The sequence below is a fragment of the Crocodylus porosus genome, unplaced genomic scaffold (assembly GCF_001723895.1).
Source record: "Crocodylus porosus isolate Cpor-Errol unplaced genomic scaffold, CroPor_comp1, whole genome shotgun sequence".
Lineage (NCBI taxonomy): Eukaryota > Metazoa > Chordata > Crocodylia > Crocodylidae > Crocodylus > Crocodylus porosus.
Genome location: NW_017728909.1, coordinates 39,604,965 through 39,626,488, shown reverse-complemented (window position 1 = coordinate 39,626,488; position 21,524 = coordinate 39,604,965). Strand labels below are relative to the sequence as shown.

Genomic DNA, 21,524 nt, shown 5'->3' with positions numbered 1-21,524 from the left:
GTGCACTCTTTGTTTTGGTTTTCACCCCCCATCTGCCGCTGCTCCTTGACCCCTAAATTTGCTCAGTTCCACACAGTATCTGCCTCAGGTTGGTCACCGCATCCTCAAAAATGCAGTCAGTGCAGCCAGATGCATCAGGCTTGTTCTTTGCATTACAGCTCTCTGAATTAAACTCTAAGCTGTGGAGATACAAATATGGACTTCCATGGTATCGGAGTGTTTAGCAAGGTAATAAAGTTTTAAATTCCAGCTGCATAATCTGGAGGATGGTGGTATGACATGTAAGAAGCTAAATACTTTTCCGTTGATGAAACCATGCTTCGGAGCACAGCTGAGAGAAATCTATATATTACTGTATACTTTGTTTTGTTTTAACATGGAATAATTATTCAGTGTTGTAAACTTAACCTATTCAGTGTGATAAACTAATGGTCTCTAAAATGGTTGTTCTTTCTTACAGAGGTTTATAGTTTCCCTAAAGTGTTTTTATTTTTTTTGTTTAAAAAAAATCAGACAGTATTATATATATATTTTTTTTTAAATTCCTATTAGCAAACAATATTAACTTCCTCAAACAGAGCAGAGACCTGTTATACAAAGCACATACGGAGGGGGAATTTCAGCTTCTTCAAAAAGTATTCCTTTTTACCCCTACAGTCACCCATTTAGTGTCCATATTGGTTCAAGGAACAAGTGTTCCCTTGCTCATTCCAGTCAGCAGTCTTGAGTTTTTATATAAATATCCAAATAGACCTTGCAGAATTATTGGGGGTGTGTGGTGGGGGAGGTGTGCTGTTTCTGTTAATAAGGATTTGGGCCTTTATGCCAGATGAAAAAATAGTCACACCTTGCCCCATCAGTAGCTCTATAGTATTCAGGAGTCCTCTCCTGCTACAATTTAGGAAGCCTCTTGTCCAGTGCTAAACTTTGACACGCACATTAACAAGCCTTCATGATAAGTCCCAGGAGTTGATCTGGTAATGCCTAGTGGGGTAGGTATTGACTGGTAGCGGAGGGTGCAATGAATTTTGATGGTGATTTGCAATTCATGTTTCCATGAAGAAGAGATCCTGGTGCTGGTGTCCTGCTGCTGCATTTCTGGGATGAGCTCTGCATACATTTTCAGAATGATCTAGGCCATGAAAATCTACTACTGTACAGCTGCTAGTTACCTCAGTTCTGCATTACTACCCTCTCCTGCCAGTCACTCCTAGTTAACCAAAGAAGAAAGAGCTTCACTGAACAAAACTGCTCCAGATAAATGTTCTGCAATAATAACTGCTTGATTTCATCTTCTAGGTAGCCCTATTACCGCAGCAGCAAAACCCCTATAAAACTGAAGAGCCAAATCCATTTGCCTGCTCAAATGCAAGGAAATGCACATCATTGTGTTCTCGTAAATCACTTTTTCAGTCACTGCTTTGTCAGACTCCTTGGATTTCTAAGACTTCCAAAGGTCTGTTTTATACAATGTCTGAATTTTTTTTGACTGATCCACATTACACAATATGAGCATCTGCACAACTGAAGAATGCTCCCTCGCAGTTGTCAGTTAGGAATTTAAAAAAGGAGATATGAGGACAAAAAAAACAAACATGCACACTTGATAGTTTTGATCACCAGTTTGAGAATTCCTGTAGTTTGTGGTAGGTATCCCCTGATGTACCAGAAGGAAAAAAGCTGGAGCGTAAGGTGAGGGGCTGATTTAAACAAGCACAGAGCAGTGTAGATAGATGCATGAAGAGGAAGGAAGGTTTTTCAAAACGGTGTAAGAGTGGTATGGAATCAATATATAGGTTTCCCTTGATTTTTATGTAGGTTCCATATATGTGATTTCAGTCTTATGCGATTACCCTTTTTCTATCCAGAATTCCTTTTATACATGAGGTAAATTCACTCTTATGTGATCGGGGCTCTGCTTCTCCCCACTCACCCCAGCCCCTGGGCTGTGCTGTGCTGCAGTGTGGGCAGGTAGTGGACTCTCCCTGGTGCTCAGTGGGCATGTTGGGGTGGGGTTATGGCAAACCTTTGGGTGTTAGTTGCTCCTGGGTCTGCTGCAGCAGCTGGGGTAAGTAGGGAGAAGTGGAGCCCTGGGAGGCTCGGGGCACTGTGCAACCCAGCAGCTATAGATAGCTGACAACAGCTGCTCCTGCAGCCATTGCAGCAGGGACTGAGGTGAACAGGGAGAAGCAGAGTCCCAGGATGCAGGCAGCAAAGCAGTGAGAACTAGGAGTGGGTGTGTGGTGTGGGATGGGGGGGGGAGGGCGTGGCTCTTGCTATGTGCCCCCCAGGAGGTCTGCAGGCTGGGGGGCTGCACCGGGCTCTTCCTGCAGTGGGGGGCATGGGCCCCTGGATCTATGCACAAGACAACAGCAGGCTGCTGCTGTGGGCTGAGGCCAGCAGCACTGCTAGACTCTCCCTGGTGCTCAGTGGGCATGTTGGGGGGGGGGGGGTTATGGCAAACCTTTGGGTGGCAGCAGCCCCCTGCCACTGCTGCCCTTCTGGAGCACTGGGAAGAGCCCGGTGCTGCAGTCTCTTGCTTGCAGGAATGAGGCAGCGGTGCTGGGAGGGGTTGTTACTGCCACCTCAAAATTTGCTGTAGCACCCCCCCACCGCCTCCAATCTGCCCACCAAGTGTCAGGGAGAACCTGGTGGTACTGCTGCTGGCCACAGCCCACAGTGGCAGCCTGCTGTTGTCCTGTGTGCAGATCCAGGGGCCCACACCTTGGGAAGAGCCCGGTGCAGTCCCCCAGCCTTCAGGCTTCCCGGAGGTTGCGCAGCAGCAAGAGTTGCCTGCACCCATTCATAGTTCCCACCCAGGGCTGCAGCAGGCAGCAAAGCGAAGTTGCCGATGGACTGCACTGCACCCCTCCCCTGGTCTCTTTCCTAGTCCCAGCCTTGCTCCCTCCCTCCCTCACCACCTCCCTCACCACCATGGGAACTATCCCTATTTGTTACATTATAAAGTGGGATTGCTTTATGCAAATTTGATTTATGTGCTGTTCTCTGGGAATGCATGTACTGCATATATTGAGGGAAACCTGTAGTTACTCCTCTGCTTTTGAAGTAGAAAAAACTAGTTTGGAATCAGTCTGGATAGACGTGTCCTAACCTGCTATCTTCATTGCTGTGGTTTAACTAGGCTTGAAACTACTATGAGGTAAAGTGGTTGGAATCATAGATTATAGCTCTCTTCTGTTTCTTTTCGCTAGGGTGTGGATTGATGCAGTTACAGCAGTTGTGGGTCACAGTTTGTAATGGGTAAATCAACACTGGATGAGGTCCTAGCACAATTAAAATTTGATTTGGTGCTGGGGACCCTCTCTGACTATGGAAATCTGACCTTGAGTTTAAGAAGCAATGTCTTCATTTAGAGCAACTATTTTTATTTTCCTACTAATGACCCTTTACCTTTTTATCTTGGCTGTATTACACTTCTACCCCAACCAGTTGTCTTGATTTGTTTGGGTCTCCCTTCCTTCCCCCCTGCCTTGTCTCACCACAAGGAATGAGTATTCAGTTGCCACTGACATAAAGGGGATTTGTGCATGTAAAACACCTTTCAAACTTAGGGGACTCATTTTTACCATACCCACAGGGATTACTGAGATGGCTATGTTCAGGTTTGCTTATCTCTACCTACATTCTTCAGAAGCCGTTTAGCTGCCTCCTTCCCCCACCACATACACAATAATGTCTTTAAGACTATCTGTTTCCATCCTCAAGTAAATGATGAGTAAACATAAAATAAAGATTCCATCAATTCTTCCTTACAAATGGTTCCTATGGAGCTTAGCACAAGGAGGTGCTAATTCTGGTTGGTGGTTTCTGTATGCTATTGTAGTTCAGGTTTTTAGTAGCGAAAGATGAGGGGGGTCTGTTTCCTCCTCTCCCCCACCCCCCTCACATGCACAGTGTGCATAGATTTTTCACACAAACAGGGAAGAGTGTTTACTTTCTGTAACCTCTGTATGAGGTTTCAAGCAGGGTGGCCTGTTTTAGTTTTAAATGGGGAAGGAAACAGATACATAGGAGTCAATGGGTAGTGCTGAGCCATTGAATCTAGTTCTCTGAATTCCCATGCAGCCAGTTACTTTAAGGAATCCCCAAAATCACCACTTCAGGCACAATATGCAACTACAAAGCACAATACCTAAAAGCTCAGAACCATTTTATAACATAACAGCATAGATAAAAACAGGGGAGACCTGCCAGTGCCTTCGCCTCCTTCCCTGTAATGAAGTAATTAGTTGTTATACTCTCAGAAGATCTTAAGAAAAGGAAAACACCCTGGGCTGCAAAGGAAAGGAATGTCTCTTCTTCCCCTCCCCACCCACTCTCTTGCTTCCAAATCTGTGTAAGGGGGGGGGGAGGGCGGCAGGGAGGAGGGTGGATTTCTTCCTAACATCAAATCGGCAATTGATATGACTGAGCAAGACCATTCAGTCAGGTTTTCCAACTTCCAGCAGCCCAATCAAAGCCCTGCAGTGCAGCTTTCGCTGTGGCTAATATTCCAGTTCTTTTGAGTAAAGCAGATTTAAAAAAAACTCCAAAGACAGTAGCATTCAGGAGGTGGGGGGGAATTCCTTCCTAATCCTTACTGATGACAGTAAAAGCTCTGATGTATAGGATTTAGAATTACCAGATAATTTGCACATTACAAGGGTTGCTTCTGTACCCCAACATCAGGATTACAGAAACTTGATTTCACATATTACACACAGTGGCTATTGAGCCAGAATTCACTGTCCAGTCATACCATCCCATTCATAAGTGTTTCCAATTCAGTCTTTCAAGTAAGTAATTACATTAGTTTGCTTAGAATACCATTCAAAAACTTCACACTTCTGGTAGAATCCATCTGATTTCCAGCCTGAATATATTATCTAATTTCTGGCCCTGATAAGTTTGACCTCATGCCAGTGTTGTGTGTTAGGTTTCATTCAGGTCCCTTTTTCTCATTTTTTGTCTTCAGTCTTTGTGCCCCCATCTTCTAAAATATTCCTCTCTTGATATTCACTCCATAAATGTACTTGTAGAAGGTAACTCTTTCTTACTCCAAATTAGACTATCCAAGCTCCTTTAACCTCTTTTTACAAAAGATTGCCATTACCTGTAGACTTTATACGTTGGCCAGCTGGGCAGCAAGGCTCTTCTTTGTATCCATTCCAGTTTAACTTAATCTTTTTGAACATTTGTGACTAGAATTCGGCTTTGTTCAGGTGGTGTCCTAGTACCGTTATACAGGAAGCTGGTAAGATTTCTTAGGACACATACAGGTGTTATACCTACCAGAAGAATTGCTGCTTTCTAGGTGAAAACTACAAAGGTCCATTCAGTTTTTCCTAGGGAAAATGTGCCTCTCTAGGACAGAGAGCTAAGTACCAGGCTGTGTCTCCTGCCTGTCTTCCAGGCTGGGAACCATCCAGTTTGGGGTTGGGCTAGAGCAGGGGTGGGCAATTATTTTGGGTAGAGGGCTGCTTACTGAGTTTCGGCAAGCCATCGTGGGCCACGTGACAGGCAGCCCAGGGCAGTTTAATTTTCTAAATTTTTAGGGGCCCCGTGGGCTGGGTAGAATGGCCTGGTGGGCTGTATCTGGCCCCCCGGGCCACATTTTGCTGACCCCTGGGCTAGAGGCTTTGTCTCACCAGTCTCCTCCGCTCCTAGACCAGTCTGAGGGAGGCAGGGGAACTGAGGCAGCGCATCAGTTTTGTAGTGATTGTACACAAATCGGAGAGAGATGGAATAAGATTATGTTTAGATCCAAGAGATTTGAACAAAGCAATATGAAGAATTCTTTTTTTTATTAATTTTTTACTCTGTTTTATTCAACATTTGACTTTTAATTGATCCACATCACACAGGACTGTTCCCTGAAGCAGTGGGACAGTTCCCTACCCACTCCCCAGACCCATTCCTCAGACTATGAACTCTGGTAGAGGGGTTGCCCAGATACTCTTTCTGTTCTTTTCCTGGCAATCAAGGGCATTTCTATACAAGTTTCCAATGCAGCACCAGGTACTTTTAATTAGCGAGCTGTGCCAATTAAAAGCATCCACGCACCACATCTATCAGCGGTGCAGCACACCTCCATGCTGAGGAAATCGTGGCAGTGTGCTTTGAACTAAAGCACATCGAACATGTTAGTTCAATGTTTACCACTGCTACTTCCTCAGTGCTGAGGCTCACTGCGCTGCTGAGACATGTGATGTACAAGGCTGCCAGTGCATGCAAATTTATGTGCTCCAGCAGACTTGATTAATCAAGTTTGCTCCAACGCTCTGGATTTCCAGCACACTTGGAGCAGGCTCCTCACAGGTGTGCAGGTGCCCGAACAGTAGAACAACAGAGCAGCTGATCCTTGCTCTCTTCCCCTGACTTCTATCCCGCCCACCACCATCCCCACCCTCCCATCTGAGGAACAAGCTTGGGGTTATACTTGTGCTCCCTCTGCCCTTCCTCTGCAGGTAGCATTTAAAGTCTGCAGGGCCTGGAATGGGGAGAGCTTCCCTGACCTGGGTTCCTGGCCCCAAAGACTTAAAAGTGCTGCCCAACTAAGTGGCATGAATGACATTTAATACCCATGGGACTGGGAACCAGTGCTAGGGAAGCTCTCCCTGTCCCAGTTTGTGGCCCTGTGGACTTTAAATGCTGCCCAGCTGAACAGGAAGGCTCTTGCAAAGCCTGTGGGACTGGGTACAGTGAGATTCCGTTGGGCTGGGAGCCAGAGCTGGGTAAACTCCCTGCCCTGCTTCCCAGTCCATTGGTGCACACAGCATTTAAAGCCAGCTGGGTATAACATGCAACAACTTAAAAGCTAGGAAAGAGGATTGAGGAGGTCTCCCCAGCCCTGCTTCCCTGCACCTCTGGCTTTAAATCACCCTGTGTGCAGCTCAGCTGGGCTGAATATGCAACTTAAAAGCCAGAGGGGGAAGGGGGACTTCCTGTTAACAGCCTGTCCCCTTTCAAGGCAGGGGAGAGGCTTCCTTAGGAATGGAGATGGCCTAGGAAGCAGCCCACTAATGCTCTCAACTAGGGAGTGTTCACCTGTGTAGCTCTCTCTACCTTTATGGTTCTTGGCCTTTTAGCTCAGATCAAGTGTAGCAGGGGCATCCAGATCCCGAGACCTCTGGGCATGGGCCTGCATGCAGGATGCTTGCCAGTGGATTTGGGAGTATCTGAAGTCCCAGGGTGAGAGCTTGGGATGGAACATGCTCACTGTTTGTAGCACTGTACTTGGTGTTTAGAACAGGGGTGCCCAACGTTTTTGAATGTGGGGCTGGATCATGAACTTTTTATCACCCAGGCCAGAGAGCCATATTCAAAGACCTCACAGACTTTCACTGCTTCCTATGGCCTGTGTTACACAGGATGTCAGACTGGATGAGACGGAATCTTACAAGGGTGCCACAGAACTTCCCGTCACTTCCACCTTTAATGGGGTCCTTTCGAGTTATAAGAACAAAGCTGCTTATGGATGCACAGGAGGAGCTGGGCGAGGGCTGTGATGCTGCAGCTCACACATGCCGGGCTCTACAGGTGGAGCAGCCATGGGGCAGGGACCCAGGCCACACCATGCCTTGGGAGCCACTGGGTGAGATTGCAGCCTGGAGCCAGCAAAAGAAAAAAAAAAAGGGGTGGGGGTGGGGTTCCTCTGCCAGGGAGGGAGGAGGAAGCGGAGGCAGCACAGCTGCTGTGCACTCGATGGGGACCTGCATGCGGGGCACAGGGCAGCGCCCAGGCAGCCCCTGGCTGCAACTTCTCCTACCACTGCCAGGAAGATGAACTATGCAGGTGAGTGTGGAGTGGGGCAGGTGCGGGGGCCCCAAGATGATGCCTCCTCTCCTGCTGCAGCCCGGAGGGGCAGAGCCAGGTGCAAGCAGCGATTTGGCATGCGGGAAGTTGACAGGAGGGTTGGGGGGGGGGGTTCGTCCCCGCTCCCCTCGTCCTGCATGTGCCTGGCCAGGCTTCGCTCGCTGCCCCCAGTGCTGGCCAGTGCAGCCTCTGCCAGGGACCACCCCATGCCACGGCTATGACCAGCGCTTTTGCTGCTGGCTACTCCTCTTCCCACATGCACCGTATCGGTAACGTCAAGCTGACACGGTGCGTGTGGGAACCTTGTCCCTTCCCCAGCCCTTCAGCAGCCGTTAGGAAGCTGCTGAGGGGCTGGTGGAAGGACAAGGGGTGGCAACGAAAGTAAATAACGTTTACTCTTGTTTAAAATGAATAGCGTTTACTCTTGTTTCTTGTCACAGCACCGCAGGCCACAGAAAATGGCTTGGCAGGCTGCATGGTGGCCCGCGGGCAGTATGTTGGACAAGCTTGGTGTAGAACAATTGAGATCAGCCTGCTCACTCAATATGTTTTTTGGAATAATTGAGTTCTGCTCAGTCAATATGATTTGGAACTGATTTTGGCTGATTTTGACGTGGAACGCATAAGTAAGTAAGGCAGGCAGTCTCTCCACACCTAACAATTGCATGTGTAGCTGACGTATATACTTTTGTTCCTGGGCCACTTTTCTACTAGTAAGAATTTTTGTGATGCAGTTATTTGGAGAAATGAACACTTGTCTGTGGCCGTTTGTCTCTACTGAATATACCTCGCATCCTAGGATTGCATTAGCATTGTATGCACTCTAAGATTTTTTTTTTTTTTTCACAGTTGCTTTGCAATAATGGCTCCTTGTCAACCTGTTTTGGTGCAGCCCACTCTGATCCCTTTTCCTTACCTGATTTGCTGCTCAACTTCCTGCTCTCTGATCAAGCTGCGGCTCTGCTTTCTGCTTCCTGTCCTCTACTCCCTACCTCATCTGATGCTCAGTTTTCTGCTCCCTGCTCTATTTACTGCTTGACCCTTCCCCAGTCTGCTGAAAGACTCGCACACAGGCTGCCTCTGCTACTTTTGGCATCCATCCCTGAAAGTATTAGATGACTGAGCAAATGGATCATTGAAAGCAGTGATTCTGAACCAGGGTGCCATGGTTGACATTATAAGATAAACCCAGAGACTTCAAATATCCAGGTTGTAGCCATATTGGTCTAGAGGGGAAAAAGGGAATTGGGACTTGTGGTAGAGGTGATATATATATATTTTTTTTTTATTAGACCAACTAGATTTTTGCAGAAAGAAATTTTTAATTGCAAGCTTTTGGGCACAAACACCCTTCTTCAGGCATAGGAGAAACAATTGTAAAAGTTCTCCTGGGCAGAAATGACGGTTCATTCTTCATAGATGAGTTGAAGGTGTGGCAAAATTTTCTGTTTGGAACTGCTTATTTTATATGCAGATTAGGCTCAGAGAAAAGTTGGAATAGTCTGTTTACCTCAAAATTGTTGGTAGTAAGCAGGATGTAGTCCTATTTCCTTCTGGCTATGGTATTTCATATTTCACAGAGGAGTAAAAAGATGGGATGCTCTTCTGGGCAGATGCTTCTTATGTGGTGAGGTGTCTCTGAGCTCTGTGGTGAGGCTCTATGATGATGCAGACTACCTCAAACAAAGGCAGGAGCAGATCTTGGGTTCAAGATTTCAAATAGGAATTCACAGGGTTAAAAACAGTCTTATCTGCAGTGGTCTTTCTGAGTTCTTTGGAACAGAAGAATTGCTGTATTGTTTGTAGTAAAAAAAAAAAAAAAAAGAGTGAAAACTAAGAGCTGGCATTTTTTTAGGGCTGCTTTGAATCTAAACTGATTAGGGACCACTGATCTAAAGCCTCAAAGAAAGTTGGTTTTTGGAGAAAATGAACTGGAACTGAAAACAGTGGCTTGCATTTGAACTGTATTGTATTACTGAGTAATACAGATGAGTAAAATGAAAGGCTGCAGGTAGCATTGTTTCATGTGGCAGGTCAGGAAATACTGAGCTGTTTTTTAACATGTCAGTTACAGAATTCAGCAGGTAAAGAGGAAATGCAAATCTTTAATGAATACATTTGAAGCATGCTCTGCACAAATAAATGTTAAATATCAGAGGTGTAAATTGTTTTGTTTTGTTTTGTTTTGTTTTGTTTTTTTGACCAGAACTCGGGCAGAAAGGGAGAATAGAGACCCGTATATAACTGAGTTTAACCCAGGAATACAAATTTATTAATTTTGGAGAGCTGACTTCTTCATTAAGAATTGCATTGTGTATGGCGGGGATAGAGGGGGTCAAACTTGAGAGTTGGTGGTTGAGATCTAGACTGTGGAGCTTCTTGCTGCAGCTGCCATAGCCACAGGGGTTAATGCTGCCCTGCTGCAGATCTGAATGCTGAATGGCAATCAAACCAGACCTTCAGTGGCAGGTAATCTTATGGTAGGGGAGAGCTATAAGTTGCAGCAAAAGTGCTATAAGCTATGTATTGGGTCAGTACTGTAGTGATTGTACACAAAACAGAGAAAAATGTAATAAGAATATACTTGGATTCAAGAGATTTGAACAAAGCCATAAGAAGGGAACGTTTTTAGTTGCGTACTATTTAAGAAACTAGACTATCTTTTTGTTTGTTTAAGTAAAAGTTACAGCTTTCACAGTTTTAGGTGGCAGTGGTAGACTTTTGGTGAGTGCAGCCGGATGACTAAAATGAGACTACCTTCCAAATATACAGTTTTACCAGATTTCCTTTTGGTTACTTACCCAAGTAAACTTATTCCTTACTGGAAAATTCAGCAATTTTCTCCATCTGTGTTTTGGGGGTTTTTTTTAAAAGGAATTGAGCTTATTGTCAAAAGTGCCACGGCATCAAATGGCATTTAACCATTTAAAAGAATTGCTTATGTGGGAATTTATACAGTTACTGGTTCTTTGATAGTGGATGTGAGTTCCACTGTATTACAAGCTATATTGTTGTTGCTTATGTGTCTAAACCTCTAACAACAAAACAGCAGGACTATGTCCAAATAGAAAAAAGAAATGCTAGCAATAGTATTTGGTTGGACTGATGAAATAGAGTACATCTTATCTACATCTTGAAACAGACAACAAATCATGCAAGATTGCATACCTGCCATGATGAGCAGCCACACCAAGAAAGTTGGGAGTGGCAGCCCCTGGGCTGAGCACCCTCCACGGTCATCATGGACTAGTAGTGCTGCAGCAGCAGTGGCTTATTGCGGCAGGTAGGCAGGATGGCTACTTGACGTACTGACTGCATCACACTCCATCCTATGTGGGCTTGACTGCCAGTGACCACAGTGCCAGGACTGATGCCCATCTGCATCACCAGCAGAAAGCTGGGGGTGAGGAATGGATGTGGGAGAGTGGGGATTGAGTCTGCAGGCATTCTGGCCTGGTTCCAGCTGCAGCAGAGTAGAGCAGTGCAGGGTGCAGCCATCTTTTGGGCTCCCAGCAGTGGCTGGTGGGCTGGCTTGTGTCCACCCCTGCTCTTGAAGCTATATTTTTAATTCTGTACGGTACTCCTGCAAGGATCCAGAGATGGATGCTTACACACCAAAAATACCAGCTAGAGGTTGTATGTAGACATGGAAAAAGGTAGCAATTGCTGATCATATATGTTGAATGGTAAGATGTAAGATCAGAAAAAGCTGCTGCTGCAGCATACATGATAATGCCGTATGGGTTAATATTAGAACGTCAAGTGAAGGCAGCAACTGCAAATGATGTGATGCTTCAGGCCTTGAGGTAAACCATGGTGCAAGACTATCCAGATTGGAGATCTGAAGAACCAGAAAATATTCATGCCAGTTGGTCATATGGAGAACTAAGTATGCAAGATGAACTTAACTTAAAAGTGAAAGAAATCTAGCACCAGAAATACCCAACACTTCTTCTCTGAGGCTTATTTACGAAGCTGCTTTGGAGCAGAGCTACACAAAAAAGAGAGAGAGTTTGCCTTGCTATTTAATGGCCAAGGATATGTAGTCAAATTGAGGATGGGATACAGATCAACAAGGAGACATACCAAACAGTTTGAAACTAATATTAAAGCAAAACAAATATCACTGTAACAAAAATGCAAAGCCTTTATCACCTTTGGGAATTGGAGATGCTGTCATAAAAAGACATGGGTTGAGGGAGATAGCAATTTTCACTTCTGCAATGCTGCCATACTGCTCTGAGATCTTGACTTGTGGAGATGGAGGAAGATGTCTGTAGACAACATGAAAAGAATTTGAGGAAAACGGCCAGAACTGTCAAAGAAAGGATTGCAGGGGAACAAATTTAACCTTTGGCAACATCCAAACCATAAGAGCAAGGAAAATTAGATGAGTTGTCCATTTGTGACTCAATATACTGAGTCAATTTAAGTACCAAAGGAAAACAGAAAAGGATACTGATATTCCTTTCACCATATCTAGAATTGGAGTGATCAAGCAAATCTGATAAATGTAAAGACTACTTTTTAAAATTATTATTATGGGAGATTCAAATATCTGTGAAAAACTGAGATGTATTAGTACTAATAGGAACTTTTGAAATGGGAACCAAAGCTATCAAATCATGTTGCATGGGTGTGGGGAAAAGGAGAACTGGTGTAGTCTTCCTAAATTTTTTTTTTTTTAAACAGAATATGATGTTGTCTGGCATACCAGTCTTCTGGCAAAAATCCAGAATTCTTTCATGTTGAGCCACTCCTGTAGTTGAACTATTACTGTGTTGTTGATCCTTTTGGAGTCCATCTGGCCAACTGAACTAACTCTTGGAGACATCAAACCAATGGCCATCCTCGGGGATCAGTCCCTCTCCTTTTCAACCTGTACACTGATGATCTGCCTGTGACTGGCTTACAAAAATTTGTTTACACTGATGACGGTGCCTTTGTCACCTAAGCTTGTCACTTTTTTTTCAAGTGTGAAACCCACACTTTATGGAGACATGAGATCTGATCTTGGAGTACTGCCTAAAATGGTGCCTTTAAGCAAAATATCTCAAAGACTGTCTCAAGTGTGTTTTTGTTTATTTATTTATTTATTCCCTATCTGCATAATGCCAGTGCCAACCATGAACTCGCTATCACTAAATAATCAGCCTCTCAAATTCAAAACCCACCCAGTTTATCTTGGAGTTACACTTGACTGGACTTCAACCTATACATCACGTTGCCAGAAAACTGCTTTAAAAATCAGAACAAGGAATAGCTTGCTTGTCAAGAGTATAGCCAGGCAGTGTGGGGAGCAGCTCCCTGTAAGTAAATCTATGGAGGGGAAGGGGCATTGGGGTGGGGGGCAGATCAAGACCCCACAGTGAGGGACAGAGTGGGGCAGAGGCTGGGGGCAGGATGGAGCCATGGGTGGCTTTGTCCATGGTAGTTGGGGAGGGGGACTCCCTACTGCTACATGGATCTGCAGGGAATCGGGGGGGGGGGGTAGGTGCCCCCCCCAGTCTGTGCGTTGGGTGGATGCAGGCTGCCTGCTATAGGCTTGGGGCTCTCTACCCTTCTGCCTTTGCCCTGGGAGCCCTATGCCAGCTGCATGCCCTCTGCCTGCTCAGCAGCTGTGGGGGTGGCAAGTTACGCTCTTGCTGCTGGGTGGGCAGGGGGTGCATAACTAGTATGCGGCTTCTGGGGTAAGGTCGGCAGGGTGGAGAGCCCCCAGCCCACTGTGGGCTGCCCGCATCCACCTGTGCCCCACTTGGCTTTGTTCTACTTAAAAGCATCCCCTCGCTAAGATTGTAGCAGCAGTGCTTGATTTAAAGCTCATTCAATGAGCTTTAGTTCAAGTGATTTCACCACCATTCTTAAGTGCCAGAACACTGATACATGATACACAGGAGGATGATGGAGCACAGCAAAAGAAAAGAGGTTAATTGGTTATCGGATTGGTATAGGCCAATATGGTTGGTTAATAATTGGCTATCGCTATCGGCCAAGAAAATCTTCTTCTGTGCACAGAGCCAGCCAGAGCAGGGTGTGGGGCCCGGGGCAAATCAGCCCATGCAAGGCCCCACCCATGCTCCAATTCCTTGTGCCCTGGACCTGAAGAAGCTTCCGCTGCCATCAGCAGTGGCGGCATCCATGGCCAGGAGTAGTGAGTGGCTGGATGTGAAGCTGGCACAGGCAGCGTGGAGTTGCCATGGTTGCTCCGCCTAGTTTCATGGGGCCCCCCAAACTATATCAATAGGGCCTTCACAATGACAACAAATACCCTTGTGGACAAGTCCTAACTCTGTCCCATATTGTAGACTTGTGTCTATTTACAATGCTACCTGGTGGCTTTCAAGCTCTTCACACTGGTGGTGACATTGCCTTATGGCTTGTACTGAAACGGCTTATGCTAAATAAACAGAAACGGGAGGAGAATGGAGACAAACAAGTGAACCGGGTACGTGTACATGTACACGTGTTGTTGTAACTTAGAGACTAAAGTTAATGTTAGTGTCCAGTAATTTACACAGTGGATGAATTACAATTATTAGTATCCTTCTGAAGTAATAACAATTTCATTTTAGAGAGAAGGTGGTTGTTTTGGTTGAAGGAAGTTGGCACCTTTTCTACAAGCCAAACATGCCTAAGGGACATGATAGGACTCTTTAAATATTTGAAGGGCTGCCATAAAGAAGAGGTGAAAGCACACTTTCTTTTTTGCTGCAGAGAGAAGGATGCATGCCAATGGTTTGAAGTTGCAGCAAAGTAGGTTTAAATTGGATATCAGAACTTTTTCACTGTTAAAATGGTGAGAAAATGGAATAGCCTAACTGAGGTGCTCAAGAAGAGATTGGATAAATGGTTGTCAAGGATGATGTTAGGAGTAGCTATACTTACATTCTTCTATGAGTACTTTGCATGCTTCTGGGCTTCACTGGTGGTCACATGGGTTGGGAAGGAATTCCCTCTCCCCCCCATGTGTGTTTAAGGTTTTAGGTTTGTTTGGGTTTTTTCACCTTCCTTAGAAGCACTGGGTGTTGGATGCAGACAAAGTTAGGGATTTTGACTGGTCATACCAGTGTTCTTGATGGGACTTTAAACCTGGAGGTTCCTGGCTAAAATGTCATACTCCTTCAGTCAGGGTCAGTTTGACCCCCATATCTGTGATCAAGAAGGATTTTTACCCCATGGTCAGATTCATTATGGACTGTGGGGTGTTTTGCCTTCCTCTAGCATAGAGGCATGGCCCTCTTGGATCTCTTGAGTGTATTTTAACAACCTTTGCTGCAGTGGCTGGACATTTGGCTGCCATGGTTCTCCTGCCTTACCCTAGTAAGTTAGGGTATTAGGTGTTATGGTTGTGTAGTTTTTGATAATCAGTTAGACACCAGATTTGTATATGATGGCTTGGATAGGGATGATCCTCCACATGCAGGAAGTTGGACTAGATGACCTCTGGAAGTCTCTGCCATCCCTGGTTTGCTAGAATTCTGTGATTCTATGAAAAGAAAATGTCATTAGTAGTCTTTATAGGAAATGATGTGGAGGGGGGCTAAAGGAGGATAAAGAATGACAAATATCTTCAGTGTGGGTTGCTTATGCTCAAGAATGTTAGAAATTCTTCACTTTCTTTTAAAAGCATTGGCCAACTAGGCATGTCAGCAATTCTTATTACAATAATCATTATTAATGTTAGTCAGACTAGCCGAACTTTTACTTGACTGTTCATAGTGCCTTTATGACAGATGGCATCTTGTCCAAAAATATTTGAAAATATTAGAAAGGACCAGTTCCATTGTCTGGGTAGCCAGTGCCATCAAAGAGAGAGTCTTGAACTACTTTGGTCTTGTGAATGAGACTGTGTTTCTTTTTCATCACTGCTGAACGTTTTCAGGATTTCGCCTTTATCACAAAGCTCCCCTTGATTTAATATTGCAGAACTATTTGAGTGGAGCAACGTGCTTAATACTACCACGCAGCATATGTGTAGGAGTGTAGCTGGTAAGAGTTAATGGGGTGACCTAACTAGATGTTAGAACAAACTCCATGTTGGTTTAGCTGGCTGTGCAAGGGATGATTCCTGGATGCCTGTATCCAGGTGCCCGCATAGCTGCCTTGTGGGCTGCATAGCTGTCTTGTGCTGGTTTGTGTATTGTTACATTGACTGAGCAATCCATTGTGTTGTTGGAGCAGCCTCAAAGCTTAGACAAGTAACAAGGTATCCTAAATCCAAGTCCTGTGATGTTTTCTGTCAGAGTGGTGGGGCTGTGTTCCAGTGCTAATTAGAATTAAGCATGTGTGAGTTTTTAATGATGTTTCAGTTTCCCAGCAAAATATCCTGCACTTGAGTGGTTGCAAAAGCTGAAGATTTCTTGAGGTGGCGGGGAGGGGATGGTGAGGAGGGCACAGAGCACCCAGCTCCTAGGATCCATAAGTAGGGGGCCTCCCAGCATCTGGTAACCCCTTCTGCCCCCCCCCCACACTCCCTGCCCCCACAAATGCTAGGTATTTCTCCCCCTCTAGGAATACAGGGGAAACCCTGACATACCTGCCTAGAAGGCTTGACAGTTTGGGTACTGTATCACCCCCTGGTCATGTTTGGATAGCAATACAGTCCTTGAAAGATGAGAGTTCTACTTCAACCCCTAAGCAGTGCACATGGGATGCTTGTGTCCAGGGACAGTTGGGTACCAGTTCCCAATCGTTGGGTGCAAACATATATAATACTTAAACTGCTCCAAGTATGTCAATGTGTGGACGGGCCTAACACTTAGACGGGTTTAAATACAGTTTACACCTCAAGGGCACTGATAAATGTGTGTGTGTGGTGGGGGGGGAAGTGTTTTACCTGATTCAATCAGCTATTAGATAAAAGCGCCCAAAAAGCCCCACTAAAGTGCATGATCTATACAGATGCGGGGCGAGCCAGGTCAAACTGCCGTGTTTCCTCTTTTGTGTTGTGCTCAGCGAAGGGGTGCGCTAAGCTGAAAGTAAAGCACTGGTTTTTTTGGGTTCTCTCCCCCCTCCCCGCCACGCACACTAGTTAGCAGCCCAAGTGTCCATATATACAAGCCAATTTTAGAGTACTTTAAACTTCCTGAACTACTTTAAAAGTATACCTGGATAATCAAGTATTACTTTGAACTGCTTCTCTATGTATGGATTTAATGTTATGTGCCAACACCAAGTTTTCTGTAACTTGTGTCTAGTTGGTCCCCCAGGTATCCCACACTGAACTACTTGCTTTGCCTCCCAACCCCCACATGGCAACTGGCTGGGGGCTTTGAGGGTATCTCCACTGCTTTTAAAAGCTGGTCAACTTCCTTCAATTGGCAATTGATCGGGGTTCTGTGCATACTAAGCTTGTTTGGGTGGGAGGTGGCCAAGTGAATCCCTGTGTCTGTGTGCCTGAGGGCTTGTGGGGCTACCCAAGGACTCCCCTGCCACCAATGGGAGGAAATTCACAAGCTCTTTCAAAGTAGCAAAGCTGCACATTGTGCCCACAGGCCCCAAATGCACAGGTAGGGGCCCAGGCAACCCCTACACCCCCACCCTATACACTCCCAGTCAGGGTACAACCACACACATTTCAGTAAAGTGCTGGACTGGGTCTATGAACTCAATGTCAGTGAGAAGGGCAGTTTGCAATTAGGTTGGATGTTCAGTGCCACTCCCTGGTGGCCGTTTGCCAGCACAGCAAATAACCAAAAGGTGATGTTTCTGCTTAGAACCCTTAGCAATGTACCTGCGGGCACCTCTGACAGAACAATCGCAAACTGTTTTCTAACTGGTGTTCTTCTTGGGATGGCTCAAGTGTTAGGTCTGTCTGCACCCTATGAGCACGGTCGGACAGACTGTGGGTAAGCATCCTTACTTCTGCATATTTTCTGTAGCGTGCTTATAATTATTAATTTGAATGTAGATAAAGAATAACTCTCGTACAGATAATTTTTCTTTCCAAATGTTGGTAGAACTCAAACCTTTTAATCAGTGCTATTTAACACAGCGGATATGTTTACTGATATCTTAAGAGCTGTAATCTGAGGATGGGGTGTTTCTTCAAGAAGTTGTAGTGAAAAATGTGGAAAGGGTGGCTGTATTTTAAGGTAGCTGAGTGGGAAGAATGTATGGAACGCCAACAATGGACCCTGCAACCAGGAGCCGGGGAGTCTCCTTAAGAGAGGGGTGAGCAATTATTTGGGCTTGGGGGCCACATAGGGAGTTTTGATGAGCTGTCATGTGCACCCCCCACCTCCCACTGCAACAACTTACCAATATTTCCTGTGGGATGGGGCTGTGGGCAGGCAGGGAGCAGTGTTCAGGAGAGAGAGGTGAGCGAGGCTGGGATCATGGGGTGGGGGTTGCAGGGAGTCCTTTGCCCTGTGGGGGTGGGCTGTGTGGGAGTGGATATGGAGGAGTGTGTGCATGTGAGGGAGGCTGCTAGGATCTGGCTGGGGGTGAGGAGAGGGGGGAGGGGGCAGGGGATACCTGCAGCAGAGCTTGCTCAGGTAGTGCAGTCTATGGCTGTCCCTGCAGTGGTCTGCATGGAGCCAAGACCTGCCTGGGGCAGCCTGTGCTGTGCTCCACCCACTGTGCACAGCTTCCGGTGGGGAAGCTCCTGGTGTGGCTGCACTTGGCCGCCTGGGCTGAGGTTTCCTTCCTGTCCAGAGCAGTGCAGCAGGAGGAGCCACCACCGGGGGCTAGAGGAGCCATGCAGCAGCTGCAGCTGGAGTGGCTCTGCTCTGATCGGAGCCAAATCAGTGGGTGTGGGTTGCCCCAGGCTGGGCTTGGCCCCATGCAGAGTGCTGCAGATCAAATCAATTGGAGGGCCATAATTTGCCTACCCCTACCTTGAGGTGTTTAAGGAAAGTAAAAGTAGCACTCTCAATTAGGAAGAACTAACTAAGGAGTATGCAGTACAACATTGCAGCCAGATCCATGATTTATTATGTGGAACATACTTCAGTGCATGAGAATATCTGTGTTAATTTAGTGCAATCTATTTATTTCCTGGTAGGCTATAGGAAAAAGTACATAATGAATAGTGAGTAGTTAGATAATACTATTAATAAATTTGAGTGTTTTTAATACCTTCACTGATGAATACAGTATAATATTTGATTGACTTAGAAATGAGTAATACACTTGCAAGGTCATAGGGTAAAGTGTTGATATGATATGCATCCAACTGCATGTGTTTTATGCTAGCCATCACAGGGGAAAACACATGTGTAACTACCAAGCAGGCTGCCTTTCTCTTGTTCCTGTTGGTAGGAACAGTAACCAAACTTCAGTGGCATTTGTCAGTTTGGTATTTCTGCGATTTTAGATTCTATGTACAGAAGCTATAGATGTTCACTGGTGGAAAGGACAACATATAAACCATTGTATGGCAAATAGTTGATAAAAATGTGATTGGAGTAATTGCAACTGAGTGTTACTGGTTCAGCTCCCCGTCTACCCCCCCCCCCCTTTTTTCATGTCCCTGTGACAAGATATTTAGCAGAACTCACAGATTTGTTGGAATCTTAATAGACCACGCTGTGGATACTTGTGCTGTGGCCTTGAACCTCTGGGCTGTCAACTGCACCTTTGTTCCTGTGCCACCTAAGGGATTTTATGGCTCATGATGGGTGCCTTGGTCCCACCCAGCCCAGGAGCAGGGAGCATCCTGAGCCATGACAGCCCCAGAGGCAGATCCTTCTGGCTAACACTGTTAGTGTTGCTGCTGCTGCTGGAAATGGTCCAGCACACATTGCCATGGCCACTAGACAGAGCAGACCGTCAGGGTCACCATGGAGATTGGCCTGGGATCCCCACAGGGAGGGTGTGCTTGGATGGGGAATGGGATAGGGCAGGTAGTGGCATCTGGGACTGGGATGGGCAGCCAAGACCAGGATCACAGGGTGGTGACAACATATGCTGGAGCCAGGCTGTGATCTCTTTTCTGCACAATGAATCATGATTGGCCTGATGTGGGAAGGAGGCGGAGTGCATACCCATGACCTAGCCCCTGCTCCCAAACCTGCACTGGTACGTGCATAAGCAGCCCCAGTTCAGGGAGGCTGTGGAGTGGACCTGACAGATCATGACCAGATTAGGCCACCCTGAGCTGCTCTGCAACCATGCTGCCCTGGGGATGCCCACCTGTGCCTTCTGAGGCAGGAGCAGCAGGGGCTGGGTCACAGGCAGGCACTTTGCCTCCTTCCTGGGTTGGGCTGGTCATGATCCATTGTGCAGGGAGCAGATCATGGCTCTGCCCTGGGCCACGATCCTGGCTCCAGCCCCATCTGCCTGTTCTTCCTCCCTGGACACTGCTCCCTGCCTGCCTGCAGCCCCCCAGCCAAGCACAGCCTGTCCCTGAGGATCCTGGGTTACTTAAGAAGGTGTTTTGGTGAGTGGGCAGAGGTGCTGACCCAACCAGCAACAGCTTACCAAAATTCCTTAAGTGGCCCTCCACCCCAAATAATTGCTCACCCCTGTGTTAGGGTTTCTGTAAGAGACTCCCCTGCTTTGTATGTGTATCTCTTTGGTTGGGAAGGAAGGGTGAGCATTGGGGAGCTGATCTACATTTATGATGTTCAATTATTTTTATAAGGCACAAAATATTAATATTAAAATTCACAACTATGAATGAACAAGACAGTGTTACTGTATTCTTGACATTTTGATTGAATGTTAAATAGCACTGTGAATTTACACAGTCTAGGATTATAAATTATTATGTAAGAGATGGGGCAGAGTAAAGGTAAACGATGCTTTTGGAAACTGCAGTTAGCCTAAAGTGGAGTGAAAAGTCAAAAAGCAGGTGATAAGTTATCAAAGCAGGCTATTGAAACAAATGTGTTAGCAGTGAGAATAGTGTGGAAGAACTTGATTATTGAACAGAGAAAAGTGATGGCCTTAATCAAGATACTGGATTGAGGAAGGAGAGAAAGAACAGTCCTCAGTCAAATATATCTGTTCCCTTACCTTTTCTTTATTTCTTTTTGTGAATGGGTACTTGTCCTTCTCCAGTAGCAATGTGCACAGGGAGTTCAAGTCTGAATTTAATACACTTTCACATAATAGCTATGCATACAAATCTTTCCCTGTTTTATTCTGACTCTGTAAGCATGTGGGAATGGAGTCTTGGAGCAAAAATAGGGATTTAAATTGGAATTAGCAGCCTGTAATTTCCAGATCAGTAATAAATGCACGTCTAAGAAAAATGTGGAAAATTATTAGCTGCTCTCCTGCTCTACCTATGCCATCCTAAAAATTAAGAACTCTGTTAACCCATATGACAATAAATATCACAGCACTGTGCTCTTTCACAGACCACTGGGGAATGTTAAATGATAGAGTGGATAAGATCAGCTGCTGCTTTTTATTCTTTTACCTATAAGTGTTACCCACTTCTTGTGAGGGAGAAACCTTGTAACCTTTGTATCCATGTCTTGGTTGGTATGTAGAGATTAAATATAGTTGAATTTACTGACGGCTATAAATTAGTATCAGTAGTAAATTAGTGCTCACTGGCATGTAATTAAGACTCGGTGTACTAAAACCTTTCCTATTGCATTGTCCCTTGTCATGTATCCACAAATGTATCATGAGCAGGTCCAAGGAGGTGATTTCCCCCCCCCCATGTGACATTGGTCAGGCCACAGTTGGAGTACTGTGTCCAGTTGTGGGCGCCGCACTTCAGGAGGGATGTGGATAGCATTGAGAGAGTTCAG

The 21,524-nt window shown here is 45.7% G+C and overlaps 1 protein-coding gene across 3 annotated transcripts in view; it reads left to right on the top strand.

Annotated features, from left to right (window-relative positions):
* ELOVL7 (ELOVL fatty acid elongase 7) overlaps positions 1 to 21,524 on the top strand; it is a 48,688-nt gene that overhangs the window by 8,271 nt on the left and 18,893 nt on the right. The gene's annotated exons all lie outside the window — the stretch shown is intronic.